Here is a 15,457-nt window from a genome sequence, read left to right as displayed (position 1 = left end):
GGTTAGTGACCCCAGACATGTATGTCCCAGGAAAGACAAAGAAAGTCAGGATAGCCACAGGGGAGGTCACCTCCAAACCTGTAGCCATAGTGCCCCTAGAGAGGGAGGGTATCCTTGACTGGATTAGGGTGGTAGTCAGTGCTGACCTTCCCCTAGATTGTATCCTCGGCAATGACCTCCCAGAGGTGAGTCTGGTCACAGATGGGGTGGTCGCCCAGAGCGCCCCCCCAACCCAAAGTCCTGGGGAGTCAGTCCCTACAGTTAGGAGACAGGGGTCCCCAAGAAAAGGAAAGAAGAAAAGGAAGGGTAGGCCACTCTTAAAGAGAGTTCCATGGAGCCAAAGGCCTTCTGCCCCAGTAGGGGGGGAGCCCAGAGTTGGCACTGGTGAGGCCTCACCTGACCCCAAGGAAGTCCTGAGTAGTCAGGCAGCTGTCCAGATGCAAGGTGTTGCCCCTGCACTGACAGAAGGGAGAGTGGAAGGAGGGTGTCTGCCACAGGAGGTGGTAGCCCCCCACTCTAGACAGCAAGAGGGGTGCCAGGACCCCAAAGTTGCCCCTAAAGCAGCTCAGCCACCTGTCAGTGGAGAGCTTAGGGTGTGGTTCTGGGTACTGACAGCTGTCAGTAGCCTCTGCTGGGTGCTAGCCTTCCTGGCAGCACTGTACTTGGCCTGGGAGGCAGACCCCAGGGCCAATAGCAAAGTAGGCCCCCTGACCCTATTGGTCATGGTGGGGTTGCTCAAGTGTTGGGTGACCTCTTTGGGTAAGCTAGGTGTTGCCCTAGCAAAGTTTGGAGTAGGGGAGGTGGGCACCTCACTACCCAAGTTGGCAGAGAGAGAGGAGGAAAACCCCCCTAGAGGGAAGTTTCAGTTTGAGTTGGGTCCTTTTACTGTTGGGATGGCTTCACTACCCAGAGGGAGTGACCCTGACAGGAGGATATAAGGCAGAGTAGGCCCGGCAAAGGGACAGCAAGTTTTCTTCACTGTCTTCCTCGCCTAACAAGCCAGGAAGACTCTCCCAGGGTTGGGCTGAGTCTCCTGGGCGTGTGGGCTGGGGGGGGGTTGTGTGAGAAACTGGGGCTGATTGCAGAGGCCCCCTAACTTTTTGCCCCCATTTTCCACTTTATGCTGGTGTTTTCCTGACTCTGATGGTGCCCTGGGTACTGCTAACCAGTCCCAGGGCCTGTGCTCTGTGTAAAATGGATATGCAAATTAGGCTAATTATAATTGGCTAAGTTAACCTACCTATAAGTCCCTAGTATATGGTAGGGCATGTAGGTTTAGGGACCACAGCATAGGTGGTGCACACCTAGGTGCATTGCTGAGGTGCCCAGTGTCATTTTAAAAGCAAGCCTGCCTTGCTGGCTGCTTTTAAATTAAAGTTATATGCAAATTCGACTTTGGAATTAAAGGTACTTCCAAAGTCTTAAATTACCTTATTTTTACATATAAGTCACCCCTAAGGTGTGCCCTATGTGCCCCTAGGGCTGGGTGCCATGTAACTATAAGCAGGGACTTTATAAAAATAGATTTATAAGCCCTGGTGAGGTAAAAACAGCCAAATTCGTTTTTCCCTCATTGAAGTAAATGGCCTTCATAGGCTAGAATGGGCAGACTTTATTTTAAATTTTAAAGTCTCCTTAAATGTTACATACCAAGAATTTGGTATCAAATTGATTGTTATAATAAATCCCACAACTTCCAGTTGTTGGATTTAATATAACTAGTGCAGGTAAAAAGTTTAGACTTTACCTAAAAAGTTGCCAATTTCAGCTCTGCATTGTTTTTGCTGCTGTGCTCTGATTGGCCAGCCTGCAGCAGCTTCTGCCAGGCTACTTTAATGAGGTGTGAAGTGGCCTGACTTCACACAAAGGAATGTGCTTGGGGGAGAGAATCTCCCCTCAGCAGATGGTGAGGCAGGAAGGGGGAGGGCTGCCAAACTGGTCTTCAAAGGCAGAGAAGGACATCTGGAGCACCCAGCAACACCCCCACATCCTGCAACCCCAGACAGCTAGGTGCCCCCTTGATTAGATTAGGAGAGGGCAGGAGAGGGGTGTGTTTATGATTTTTAGCCACACCAGTGGGTGGGCTCAGCCAGATCTCTCCTCCAAAAATCAGATTCATCCATTTTGGATTTTTAGAGACTGTTGCCTTCTGGGATGGATTTTTGCCACACTTCCCAGGAAGTGGTCATCACAGGGGGACGACCCTGTCCCTGATTGGAGAACCAGGGCCCCCCTGCTTTTCACCCAGGAGCAAGGATAAAACTGGCAGACCTGCACCCACGCCTCAGATCCCCTCCAGAATTCAACAAGAAAGGAACTAAGGAAGAAGAAGGACTGCCCTGCTGGACCCCTGGCCTGCACCTGGACCCTGCACTCAGAAGGACTGCACCAGCTGCACACTTGGGCTTCACCACAAGAAGGACTTTGCCTGGCTTCAACTGGTTCAAGGAGGGACTCCCTGTTTGCTACAGGTGAAAAATTGCTAAACCAGAGTCCCCTGCACCAACTCCTGAAGAAAGCGACCAGCTGACCACTGTCCAGTGGCCAAAAAGGAGTTTGCGCCAGGTGCATTCTGGGAGTTGAAGTCCGCACCCCCAAGGACCATCACAGAACTTCTGGACCCTTGCGGTGAGCTGTGGACCCCAAAAGAACCTTGAAAGAACATCTGGGTGAAGCCCCAGAAGTTTGGAAAAGATTGGAGAATTTTTTTAAAAAAGCTCCATAAAGTGACCGACCCGACGCGGAAATTCTAGCCGGCTTGCCTCAACCGCGACCCGGCCTGACTTCGTGGTTCGTCCCGGTAAAGAAAAACATCCAAAAAAGAGACTAAGTCCGAACGTAAAAAGTTGACCGGGACCTCCCAGCCATCGTATCCGAGAAGGGCTCCATGGACGTCGGATCAAGATCCAGGTTTACCCCGGTCGAAGGATTTTCATCTCGAAAAAACGACTAAGTCCGAAGGTAAAAATCACCACCGAGGAAACCGACTTCGCGTATCCGGACAAGGGCTCCAGGAGGTCGGATCCAACTGGCAGGTTCGTCCCGGTGAAGAAAAAACTTCAAAATAAAGACTAAGTCAGAAGGTAACTTTTTAACCGAGGCTTCCCGCGACCTGTAGCCGAGCAGGGCTCCATCGCGGTCGGCCTGAAAGTTTGACTTTGTCCCGGTCCTGGTGCAACCAGATGACCCGATTGGCGCTTTTTGTTTCTAAGCGCTAGAAAATAATAATACTTTAAAAATTCATATCTCCGGTTCCCCTGAACCGATTTTAATCGTTTTTGTGTCATTTTAAAGATAAAAATATAAGCTATTTTTATAAATTGGTTTTGGATTTTTAAACTGTTTCCTGTGTTTTATTTAATTACTGTTTTGTGATATTTGAATGCTTTACACTTTGTCTCCTAAGTTAAGCCTTGACGCTCGATGCCAAGCTACCAAGGGTAGAGCTGGGATTAATTTACTGAGACCTAACTGTACTTTTGTGGAGGTTTGTGGCTTGTTGCTAGGTGTAGGTACCTACCTGCCCTACCAATAACCCATTTTCCAACAAAGTTAAAGTCATTTTTGGGAAGTGGAAACCTACCTTACCTTAATGAGATGCAAGGTCGGTATTCCCGTGAAAAAAATGACTCTATGGCCTTAACGCCATATTTATACTCCAGTGCAAAAATGGTGCACGGAAGGAAGGAGGGGTCAAAAAATAGTGCAAAGCTTGCTGTGCCCCATTTTTTAATGCCTGGGTCAGGGCAGGCGTTAGGGGCCTGTGGGCCAATTTCCATGGTGGAACACCATGCAATAAGCCCACAGGTGCCCTCCCCAGGCCCCAGGGACACCTCCACCCACACCAGAGGGACAGCTGAGGATGGGGGACCCCATCCCCGGTAAGTACAGGTAAGTATTTTATTTTATTTTTCAAAGTGCCATTAGGGGCCCTGAAATGCCCCCCCCCCCCACATGGCACTGGGTGCATTGACCAGGCCCAGGGGACCCTGGTCCCCTGTGCTGGCCATGGGGTGGTAGGCATGACTCCTGTTCTTTCCAAGACAGGAGTCATGTGGTATGGATGGCTTTGCATCAGAAAATGACTATAGGCAGGTTAGAATAATTTTTTTTCTCTAACCCGCCTAACGTAATGTTTTGGTGCAAAAACCCCTTCTTCCATACTGCCAGCCCAACCCGACTGAAGTCATTTGTTTTGCCGCTAGCCTACCCTTTGCACCGGCTTGCCCCATTCCATAAATATGGTGCCCGGCTTGTGCACAGAAATGGTGCAAGCCAGTGCTAAACTTTTTGGTGCAAAACTGAGTTGGTGCAGTTTTGCACCAAAAAGTATAAATCAGGGCCCAAATGCCTGGATAAAGCCATCAAACCAAAATATGGGGCAACACAGTATACCTGGGTACAAAATATTAACAAAACAGACAGTGGTTCCCTTGGAGGAAGATTGAAAGTCTGTGCTTCCCAAGCAAAAGAAACTGTACAAACTTGCGAACAAAGTAAACAGGTATTTAATTACTCTTATAGTCAGTCAATATACAAATATCAGTAAGATGTGCTCCCAAAAACACTGCAGTGAATGTAACTAGTGACAGAAGTGAATAATGAGTGCGCTTGTGTAGAGGACAATATACACATAATGTTGACTCAATGTTCTTTCAATATAAGAAACTCAGACTCAATACGGGAGTACAGGTTTGTGGGCTAATGAATACATCAATTGAAGTCATCATAAAATTGCGTCAACATTTTTTCCCCATAGACAAATGATTTCCACATGGTGTTTATTAGGACAATGAGGTAGCAACTTCTCTTGATTAATTACCATGGACAAACATGCCTCTTGTAACGTATACTATGTAGGTCCTGAAAAAATTCTTTCAAATTTGCACTGGTGATCTCAGATGCCCTGTGTTCACTGGCAGTTACCTGAAACCTGACAAGAGGCAAACTTACTCATGTTAATTGCCCAAGAGGGGTTGCTTGTTGACTAGTTTGCAGTTTCTTTTTCCTGTGAAGCATAGGCTTACAAGCTTCCTCCAAGGAAACTATTGTCTGTTTTTTTATTAATATTGATAATGTCATCAGGCTGACCTCAATAGAGAGCAAAACACATATTTGCTGATCGTTGAAATGTATACTTTCTGTAAGGGATGCCCCATAAGCTCTATTTAAAAGAAAGAACACTAATATACAATACAGAAACTTTTCTACAGTCCTTTGCACAAGTACAACTGACTCATTTTTCAAATAAACATGAGAATAGACCAGAAATGAATTACACTGCCCTTCCATAAATGTTATTTTGCTTTTTGAGATGCTAAAGTTACCTTCATAGTAAAAAAAAACATTTGTGCTATTGTATAGAAAATCTTTTGTCAAATATCTTAATGTAAAACCACAGAAGTCTCTAAATGCGTCAAATATTTAACTTTAAATCCCTAACTTCAATTTAAAACACCGATATAAAACATGTATTACCCTACATGACATCCCATATAACTACACAGCTAACATCATCAATGATATAGTTTATGGCAAGATTGTGTTTTTCCACCTCTGTCGCCTCCTTGGATGCTCCCTCTATTGCAAGTAGAAGGCTGAATCACTTTCCCTATAGTAGTTGGTCACTTGCACATTGACTAACCTAATGAAACTTGAGCAAGGTTTGTCAAAGCACACTAAGTATTTGAAGATATATAGTCCATACTTTTTGACGATTATCAGATGATATCAAATGGTAGTACACTTTTTATCAATTAAAAAAGGCATTAAGTTAGCTCATTAAAGATAGCAATACAATTACGTAATTTGGTGTGGTCAGAAGAAACACATGTACATTCAATACTTTATTCATGTACAGGAGAGTGAAGTGACATTAATAGTTTCCAATGATCAAGCCAACTGAACAACATCTATTGCAGATGACATGTGTTTCATCACAGATGACGTTTTCAAGTCTAGTAATACTGTGAGATAATTGACTACTGTGCAAATCTTGTAAAATCATAATGAAATTTATATGTAATAGCAAGGTATTGTGTGAAGTGTATCCAGTATCCAATCAAAGAAACATGTAGTTAGGGGTGTGAAGTAGGTTGAACCAGTCAAGAACATCGGGAGAGTAGTCTCTTTTTTCAATAGCCACTCTACTGGACAGCCCTAGTAAAAGTGACAATAGTAACTGATACTATTGCTACTTATACCAGGGCAGTTCATTCCTCCAAGTTCCTTTGATTGGATAATAAATAATCTTCAGCATAAGGGACAGGCAAGCCTTTCAGTGACAATTGCTGGCACAGGGTTTGTGGTTATGACTGAAGAAGAGGGAGAATCTTTTTTCTCCTTTGTGTCTCCAACTTGTCAGATTAACCATCAGTTGAATTTTGTGATATGTTAAATAAATTTTCTATTAAAATATGTGAAACATCTGGGCATTCAAAATACCAATTAATTTGTTAGAAGTCAGTGCAAATATTGTGATCGCTACTAACAAATCCAGTTTTGCACATTCAATTTAAGGAACTGCACATTCGGAATTGTTGTTTGTCACAATTTACGATTCCTTAAATGGAATTCTTGAAGATGAGGGCCTTACATCCCAGTCCAGGTTGATTGTGCACTTATAATATGATTAAAAATGTAGGAATGACATAGGGTTTCTAGGGTGAAAGATAATCTTTGTCTCATCAGCCTTTGTTTCAACCATCTTCCTCACCTACTATGAAACTAACCCACTGATACTTTTTATCAAGATCATCACTCTCATACCTTTGCCTTTAAGCACCAGAAATATTCATAAATCATCACAAATGGAAGTTCCAGTGTGCTTCAAACAAACTTGAAGAGCCCTTCTCTGTTCAATGTGCAGGAAGGTGGATGGTAGACTCCCTTCAGATGTTTGTAAAAAAACAGCTATTGCGCTCCATATGACATCTTCATGGTAGCAAATGATAGATGTAGCAACTACTTCTATGCCATAATATTGTGTGACCATTGTGATCAAAGTTGCTTAGCCAGTATGAAAGTTAGTTTTGTTCCTTTGATTGACAGGAGGTGAGCAGAGTGTGTGCAAGGGTCCTGCACGACTGCCTCAATGAGAATGTTGGTAATAAATTTACTCATTAACAACCTGTGGTCTGAAATTGCACTTATGCATGAATAATACACAGATTCAATAGTCTATCAAGGCATGTTCTCCTCAGTTGTCAAGATCTTCTCATATTTAGCGAGAATAAACAAATGCAGTTGGGCTTAAACTTAATGATATCAACTGAGTTCCTCCTACAAAGTGATGAAAACAACCAGATTTGAGAAATCCTTGATGTTCATTATTGTACAGCATATCAGCTTCCAGAATAGATGAATGCCGAGATGGGTTCCTTTAATTTTTTCATGCTTGATATTCTTTGTTGTTTACTTTCAAACACAAGCCCCTAATGTGTGGGTTTGCTTCTGAAACATAGAAAAACCACAATGAACTTGAAGAGCCTCTGTGTGCAGGTCACTGTTTTTTCCCTTGCCCATGTCTATCATCCCTTGCATTGTAGATTAGAATGGAGAAAACGCACATCTGGTGGATCATTCTAAATAGGACAACTCCTCACACGAAGGTCAGTGGCACCTAAGAAGTGAGGCCATCACCTTTGATTAACAGCCAGTGAAACCAATAGAGTCTCCACCGGAGGTCAATCAGTGTTTCACTCAACTCTAAATGAAGTGTGAGAACCATTTTTTGATATGCCAGTATACCTGATGATTTATGGCTGGTCAACTCACCAGCCGCACTGTAAATGGCCCTCACAGTCTTCTCACGTTTCTTTGCAGGGCTTTATTTAACTGCTGGTGCTTAGATGTGGTCTGGTCAATTCTGCCCAACTTATATCTAATGACAGAAAGTCAAACACTTCTGTTCAAGAAAGAATACCAATGAGCATATAACATCTACAGGAAAGGTGGAGCACATGGAGAAGAGCACAGGACCGATGACTTAGCCAAAAGGGAAGAGCGTCAGGCAGAGTACTTGGCTCAAGACTGTGAGTATACCAGAGTATTAGAATAAAAGAACATAACCATCTAAGTGCAGTGTTAGTAATGCATTGGTGATATGTGTTGTAAACAGAGTGGAGTGGTTTACTTGGCTGAAGTTATACAGTTGATACATAGTAGAAGAACTTTCATAGAGCGAAGCTCCAAGTAACCATACAGTAGATGTTGAAGCAGGGTGTGTTTAGAAAGATAGTGTGTGATTCCTTTTATCACATTATCTTAAAGTAGTGGAATGAAGAACCAAAAGTTATCTTTTAGAGCAGTAACAACACAGATATAGGAATGGATGGCTGGTTAAAGAGAAACTTGACAGATGTTTTACAATTTGGGTGATAAAGGGGCCAGATAAGTGCATATGGCTAGTTGGCGATACTGAGTATAGAAATTCAACTAGTACTGTACTTGTGAAGGAGATAACATTGGCACTAATAGAGAAGGAGGTGATCTGGAGGATAAACAGTAAGAAACATTGTGAGAATCACACAGATCGTTGTAATTATGGAAAAGAAGTAGAAGACAAAGTGGGAGTCAGGGAGGCACAATTGCACTGTGGAGGTAACAAGAGCCTGCATAAGATTGTTCAGACCCAGTTTTGTGGGTGTGAGTTTTTGGTGCTGATACGTTTGCAGTATCATCTGCTGATGGGAGGACAAGAGGTGCTGGAGAGGGTGCTGAAGCGGGAACTATAGGGTACTCCACAAGTTAAAGCATTGATGTATCTGGAAACGTGAAGTTCCTGCACCCCACTGGGCCCAAGAGGTGAGGACAAGTGTGATAGTACTGCAATTAACTTTTGCAGGTAACAACATTGTAACTATCATTCAGTTTGCTAGCAGTCCATAATGAGATTGGTGGTATAGAATCAATTCTTCATTTCAAATTGTTTTAGTAGTTAAGATCTTTATTAGCATCTCATATTATTTTCAAATGCATGTTATAGAACAAAGCATGAAATGCATTCCATAAAATTATCCCTATTCTAAGCTAGATAGAGTGAAATAAGATATTTGCAAACCCCATAAAGAGTTTAAGATTTGAGAGGTGAACGAATAAGGGCTATAATAGAACTACCCATAAAGAGAAATTCAGGAAACTCAGTAAAGTGTCAGAACAGCATTCGTTTAACACACAAAATCAAAGTCTTTCCTAGAATGAATCTGAGAAATATTAGCAAAGAGTCGAGTCAGAATGTACCTAAGTCACAGAGCTCTCAAGAAAGACTCTCTAGCAGTTTAAGAAAAGTCTGTCCATAAGCTCTAGTCTAGGAACAGCAATATATACATTTTCAAAATGTAACATTTTGCAAGTCCCATGGAGATGGCAAACAATAGGATGATGATGTCTTCCTGGGAACAGGACAGCTTCCGTCCATTTAGAAAGTTTAACAAAGTATGTCCTAAATATAAGATAAATTTAACTGCCATTCGCAACAGGGTTATGAAATTGGTTTCATGCTTTCTGCGCTTCCTTCTATAAGACCAGTAAAGGTAAGTACAACACATAACATCATGAGATCACTCTCAGTCGTATACGCTTTTGTGAACAAGCTCTATTCATAAACAACTTTATAAGATTACACTATCATTTCAATACATTAGAAACTTTTATGCAGGTCAAATGAAAAGGCTGATCCTCAGCATAGTCCCCATTCACACTATAAAATGAAGAATGTGTTTGTGTCATGAAAATATATACACTTATGACCATGACACAGGACAAAGCAAAACAAAGAAAACAGGAAGGAAGGAAGGAGAGCAATAAATGAACCAGTCAGCGTTTTTAACTGAATACACATCTTCATGAAAACTCTGTGCAAAAAGTCACGTTTAAACAGCATTATGTTGAAGATTACATGACATCTCTTACAGATTAATTATGACAATCTTTAATTAGTAAAACACTTTCACAGGGACATTATTGCATACTCATTGAGATGTTTGATGCCTAGGTATAACTTTACATTGAAAACTATCTTGTGGAATATTTATTCATTTGAATTCTCCAGTCAAACAAAACTTGAAAAAAATGGAAAGCTTCTTTATACATGGAAGTGTCATTCCTAGGGCTGAAAACAAATAGGATCATGTAAACATTGGTAGATGACTCTGCAGCTCTCGGGGTCAGAAAAGGTGGTCTGAATCTTTGCAATGGCGAGCATCTCTTTAAATGAAGGGGCATGCACAAGTGCACTTTCATAACTGCTGAATGCTGAACAAACCAAACCAAACCAAAACATATATTATTTTGTGTGTCAAAGACTCGCATAAACAGTACAAAACACAATTTAAATAATATAACTGGGAAGAAATGGCTTCCTTTTATCCAAGGATTTTGCTATCCCTAATATCCTAACACCATGACAAATGTATCCTTGTGGCAGAAGGCCAGGCCCCATTAGGCAAAAGGGATATTCAGCCACCTGGCCTCCCTCCCAGTTATCATCACCTAAGGGCTTTCACCCAGGATTTAGGTTGCAGTTCTTTCTCATCGAACTCTACTGGCGGACTCAGGAGCATCTGGTTCTCCTCTTTCCTGTCTGGTAGGAGTGGCACGCCCTTCCAATTTCTGAACATGGGCTACAGGTGATCAACAAAGTGGGGAGGCAGGCAAAAAGGCAGGTAATGACTATATAGTACAGATTGGATAACATTGGAGGATCAGGTTAGAGGCTTACCAAGGAGCCCCTTGTAGAGTCCGAAGGCCAGGATACATGATGAAGCTGTTCTTTAAGATGAGAAATTATCTCACTGTGGCTCCAGGAATCCAAGGACGTTCTACAGTAGTAGTGTGTGAGGAAGAAGAGTATAACTGTTGGCATAGCAAAGGAATAGGAGTGTGACCAACCCATGTAATCTACTTTTGCTTAATTGCATCAATGACACACAATTTCAGAAAATCATGTTTACGGACACAAAATTCAAATCCATCATTTAGCAATATATTTTTGTGCAACATGAGTCGTTGCATCAACATTTGATGTGAGGATGCATTTCTTAGTTAAAAACCCCACAAAAACCACAAGTGGCATGAAGAATGTGTTTGTGTCATGAACATATATGCACTTATGACTATGACACAGGTCAGAGCAAAACAAAGAAAACAGGACGGAAAGAGAAAAAGACATGCACTAGTCAGTGTTTTAAACTAAATACACATCTTCATGAAAACTCTGTGCACAAACTCACGTTTAAACAGCAATATTTTGAGGATTACATGACATCTCTTATCTAATAGCAGTTACCCTTTGGCCATTTGCATTATTCCTGTGAGATTGTGTAAAATTATACCACGAACAGCACATAACTATGTGGAATACTGGCATAATTTTGAAACAAAAGTAAAATTTCGCAAATCACGTCGGCATAATTTACATTTCACCAGAGCCTAGAAGGGACGCATGAGGAGAAGAGAGAAATTTGTGAGATTGGGTTCTGTGGTTAATGTAGTAGTACGCCTGTAAACCTACCAGTTTCCATAAAGCCAGAATACATCACCCGCCAGGAATCAGAACATGCCATGTTGTAACTGACAAATAAAAGTGGATGCTCAAACTTTGACTGTTTGACCTTTTTTCTGTGAATTTATCTACTGTCATCCTCTGACTGGGGCACATTTCTACTACATGACTTCTGTGGTCACTCCAGTCATAAATGCAATGCTGCACTGGTTAAAAGTATCAGTACTTTAACAATCGTCCTCAGCTTCAAACAAAGCTTCAGCCACTGCTATATTTTGATAGGGAATCATACAAGGACATGCTGTTAATGGCCACTAGTTGAGGCTGCTGTACCACTGTCGGCCTGTCCACACCCTCTGTCACCTCATCTAATTCAATATACTCACTGTTCAAACACTCTGGGCCTATTTAAAAGAAATGATGCATTGCTGCATTGTGGCAGCGATGCGGCAAAATTAATTATGATGTGCATGAATCTGTTACTACACCATGGATGTGCCATATTTATATAAAGGGCACAATGAAACAAGGACCCAAAGTGCGTCAGAAATTCTGACGAATCTGTGGGTTCTTTGCCATAACTAATCAGCCACAAATGTGGCGCATCCCTGAAGTTGGCCGCACAAGTGACACAACTTCAGCAATGTGTCAAATTTCAGAGGTGTTGCGTCGGTTTTAATTGATGCAAGTAGTCTAATGTTTTAGGAACAATGTAAAAGACTGTAAAATGGTGGTATATCACAATCTACACTTTTACATTGATCCTGGATGTAAGAGGTTATGCATGCATTATGTCTATGTGTCACATTACAGTGGGCATAGTTTGCTTATGTGGATGTACAGACCTGAGTATGTGTGACATAGTGAGTGACAGTGTTATGTAAGTGAATACAAGTATATATTGGAATGTGAAGTGGCATTACATGTTTTACCTACCTTATGTACTTGCCTGTTGTCCTTTGCAGTGTGCAGGCCTGGACATGGGGACCCCTTCTTCCATGGAGAAGTGACAATTCTGGCCTGTCCCTTACAAAAAAATAAACAACGTCACATTGCCTTGCTGCAGTGGATGATGAAATCATAGGTGCTATAATCACAGCTTGGTCAAGAGGTCCTACTACATGATTCTAACATGTGGCGACCCACTGCTACTAGAGAAGGAGTAAAATACAGACATATTCAAGTATGTAAAGTAACTTCAGGTGGTCAAATTCCTAATGAAATGCCACTGCATCATTTATACATCTGGGTTAAGGAGGTGTGGGAATTGTGATGCATTTTGGACTCTGTGCATCAATTGCAAACAATGCGTCACTTTCCTAAAAACTTGGGATTTTAGGAGGGAACGCCTACCTTGCATATGAATAACTTAACTTAACGCAGCCAGTTGTAGCGCAGGTAAAAAAGTATGCAGGACAGAGAAAAGTGTTGCATTATGCCTAATGCATAACTTTGCAAATATGGAGCACTGAATGCGCCGCTGCTGCCTTAAATAAATTACGCAGCAGTAGTGCAAGCTCCTTGTAAATGTGCCCTTCTCTGTCTCTTCAATCTGCCTTTAGAGTTTCTGGCTTTGACAACGGTTAGAAATTGGAGGCATATTTACAAGGAGCTTGGACTCAAGTGCGTCACTTTTTTTTTTTTTTATGCAGCAGCAGCACAATCAGTGCTCCACACTGCCCCTTATTTACAAAGTGATACATTGCGCACAGTGTGCCAGTTTTGTAGAGGCCTGTGTCAGATTATATCCACGCTGGTTATAAGGTATGCAGGGTAGGCGTTCTCAGGTTAAAAGCCACGCAGAACTGATGTAGTGAAATTTACAACTTTTTACTATGTCACTCTACGACTTGACTTCGTCAAAATACTTACGCCTCCTCAAGCCAGGAGTAAGGATTGATGCAGGGCTATTAACATATGACTTGCCTCTGTGTTCTGATGCACTGCTGGAGTTGCGTCATTTTTACAACACAACTCCAGCTATGTGTCACTTTAGCACCAAGAGATGCATCAGAATTTCTGATGCATCCCTAAAAACCTGCCCCATGGAGCTCTGTATCGTAAATACAGTGCATCCATGGCATCATTATCGCATTTGCAACAGGTGCAAGGAATCTGACGTATCAATGCCGATATGTCAGATTCTTGTAAATATCCCCTTAGGTCTCAAGTTGGCAGAGGTATGCACCCTGTCCAAGTAGGGACCACAATCCTAGTCAGGGCAAGTCAATAACATAACATAAATTAGCCTGTGCTCCATCTCTGGTAGCTTGGTGCAGAGTAGGCATGCCTAACTTAGAAGGCAATGTGCAAAGTACTTTTGCAAAACACACACAATAACCTCAGGAGATATACCACAGAAAAAGACGTCACACAGAAAAATAAAGCTTGTGTATCTTGTTAATTTTAAGTTCAGTACAATACAGATCCAATTCACAAATAGTGAAGTATTGGCTTTGCAGACTCAACGATAAAGCAAGGTTGATGAGCAAATATAGAGATCAAAAAGTGGTGGTGCCAGGGACTCCTCGTCATGGGTGTGCGATGTCCTGATGGACTCCGGTTCTGTCCTGGTTCTGCTCCTCTCAGGAAGCAGTGTGCAGCTAAGCTGGGCAGAACCACGTGGGTTGTCTGAGAGTAGAGGGCGGCAAAGGAAGGCAAGGCCACTCCAGACAGTTCACAGATGGTAGCAGCGAAGTTGACAAAGCTGCTTGGGTTGATTTTGAAAGTTGCAAGTGACAAAGAAAAGCAGAGCCGCTCTAGGCAGTTCAAAGATGCAAAGCAGCAAAGTTTGGCAAAAGCTGCTTGGGTTGAAATTGAAAGTTGGGAGCGGCACAAGAAAGCATGGCCACTCTGGGCAGGCCACAGACGCGAGCGGCAAAGCTTGGCAAAGGCCTCTCAGGCTGAAATTGAAAGAGAGCTGCAAAGGAAAGCTGAGCCGCTCTGGGCAAGTCACAGACATGAGCAGCAAAGTTTGGCAAAAGTTGCTCGGGTTGAAGTTGAAAGTAGCAAGTGTCAGAGGAAAGCAGAAGCCACTCGGTGTCTCTCTGGGTCTGGAGGACAAGTCTTGGGCTACAGGGCACAGATCAGCAGTCAGCAGTGCAGTACAGCAAAGCAGGGCAGCAGTTCCTGAGAGCAGTCAATCATGACAGAGTGGTAAGCCTAGCACACAGCAGTCTTTACTCCAACAGCATTCTCCTTAATCCAGAAGTGTACTGATTTTAGGGGGTCAGGGACCATGTACTTATTCTACAAAGTGCCTTTGATGTAGGGATGACTACAAAGAGTTCTTGTGAAGTTCATAGGTCCCCCTATCAGGTCAGCCTCAACTCAAGATTATCAGTTTGAGGTAATCAGCCCCTTTTGTGTGGACTCTAGACACTTCCCTTTGAGATGTAAGTGTGAGCCCTTCTCAACCTCCTCCACAGGAAGACCCATCAATGTGCAGATCCATGCAGATGAAGCTGAGTATCCTGTGTTGTGGGTGTCAGAAGGGAATACATAAGTGTAGCTGTCCATAGTCCAAGTCAGACCTGTATTGGGGAAAGGCTGAGGACACACAGGGCAGTGAGTGCAGATATATGGCTACTTACTAAAAGTGTCATTTCTAAAACAGTAATAATAAATCTTACTTTACCAGTAAAGATGATTTGTTATTATCCTTCCAACGGTACTAAACATGACACAGCTACTCTTCTCAGATCAGGAATTGCAGCTTAAAGGTCTTACAAGGAACTCTCAGCATTGGACTATGAAAGGGGCAGGTCTCCCTGTTGTGAAAACCTAATGGGGGGGGGGGGCTTCATTACCAGGACATGAAACCTTAAAGGTATATGTCCTGCCTTTTGCTTACATGGAACCCTGCCCTATGGGCTACCCTAGGGCCTACATTAGGGGTGACTTATATGTAAGAAAAGGGAAGTTCTGGGCAAGGCAATGGGTTTTAAATTCCAA

The sequence above is a fragment of the Pleurodeles waltl genome, chromosome 11 (genome assembly GCF_031143425.1).
Source record: "Pleurodeles waltl isolate 20211129_DDA chromosome 11, aPleWal1.hap1.20221129, whole genome shotgun sequence".
In the NCBI taxonomy this organism is placed as follows: domain Eukaryota; kingdom Metazoa; phylum Chordata; class Amphibia; order Caudata; family Salamandridae; genus Pleurodeles; species Pleurodeles waltl.
Note: the sequence above shows the minus strand (reverse complement) of the source record.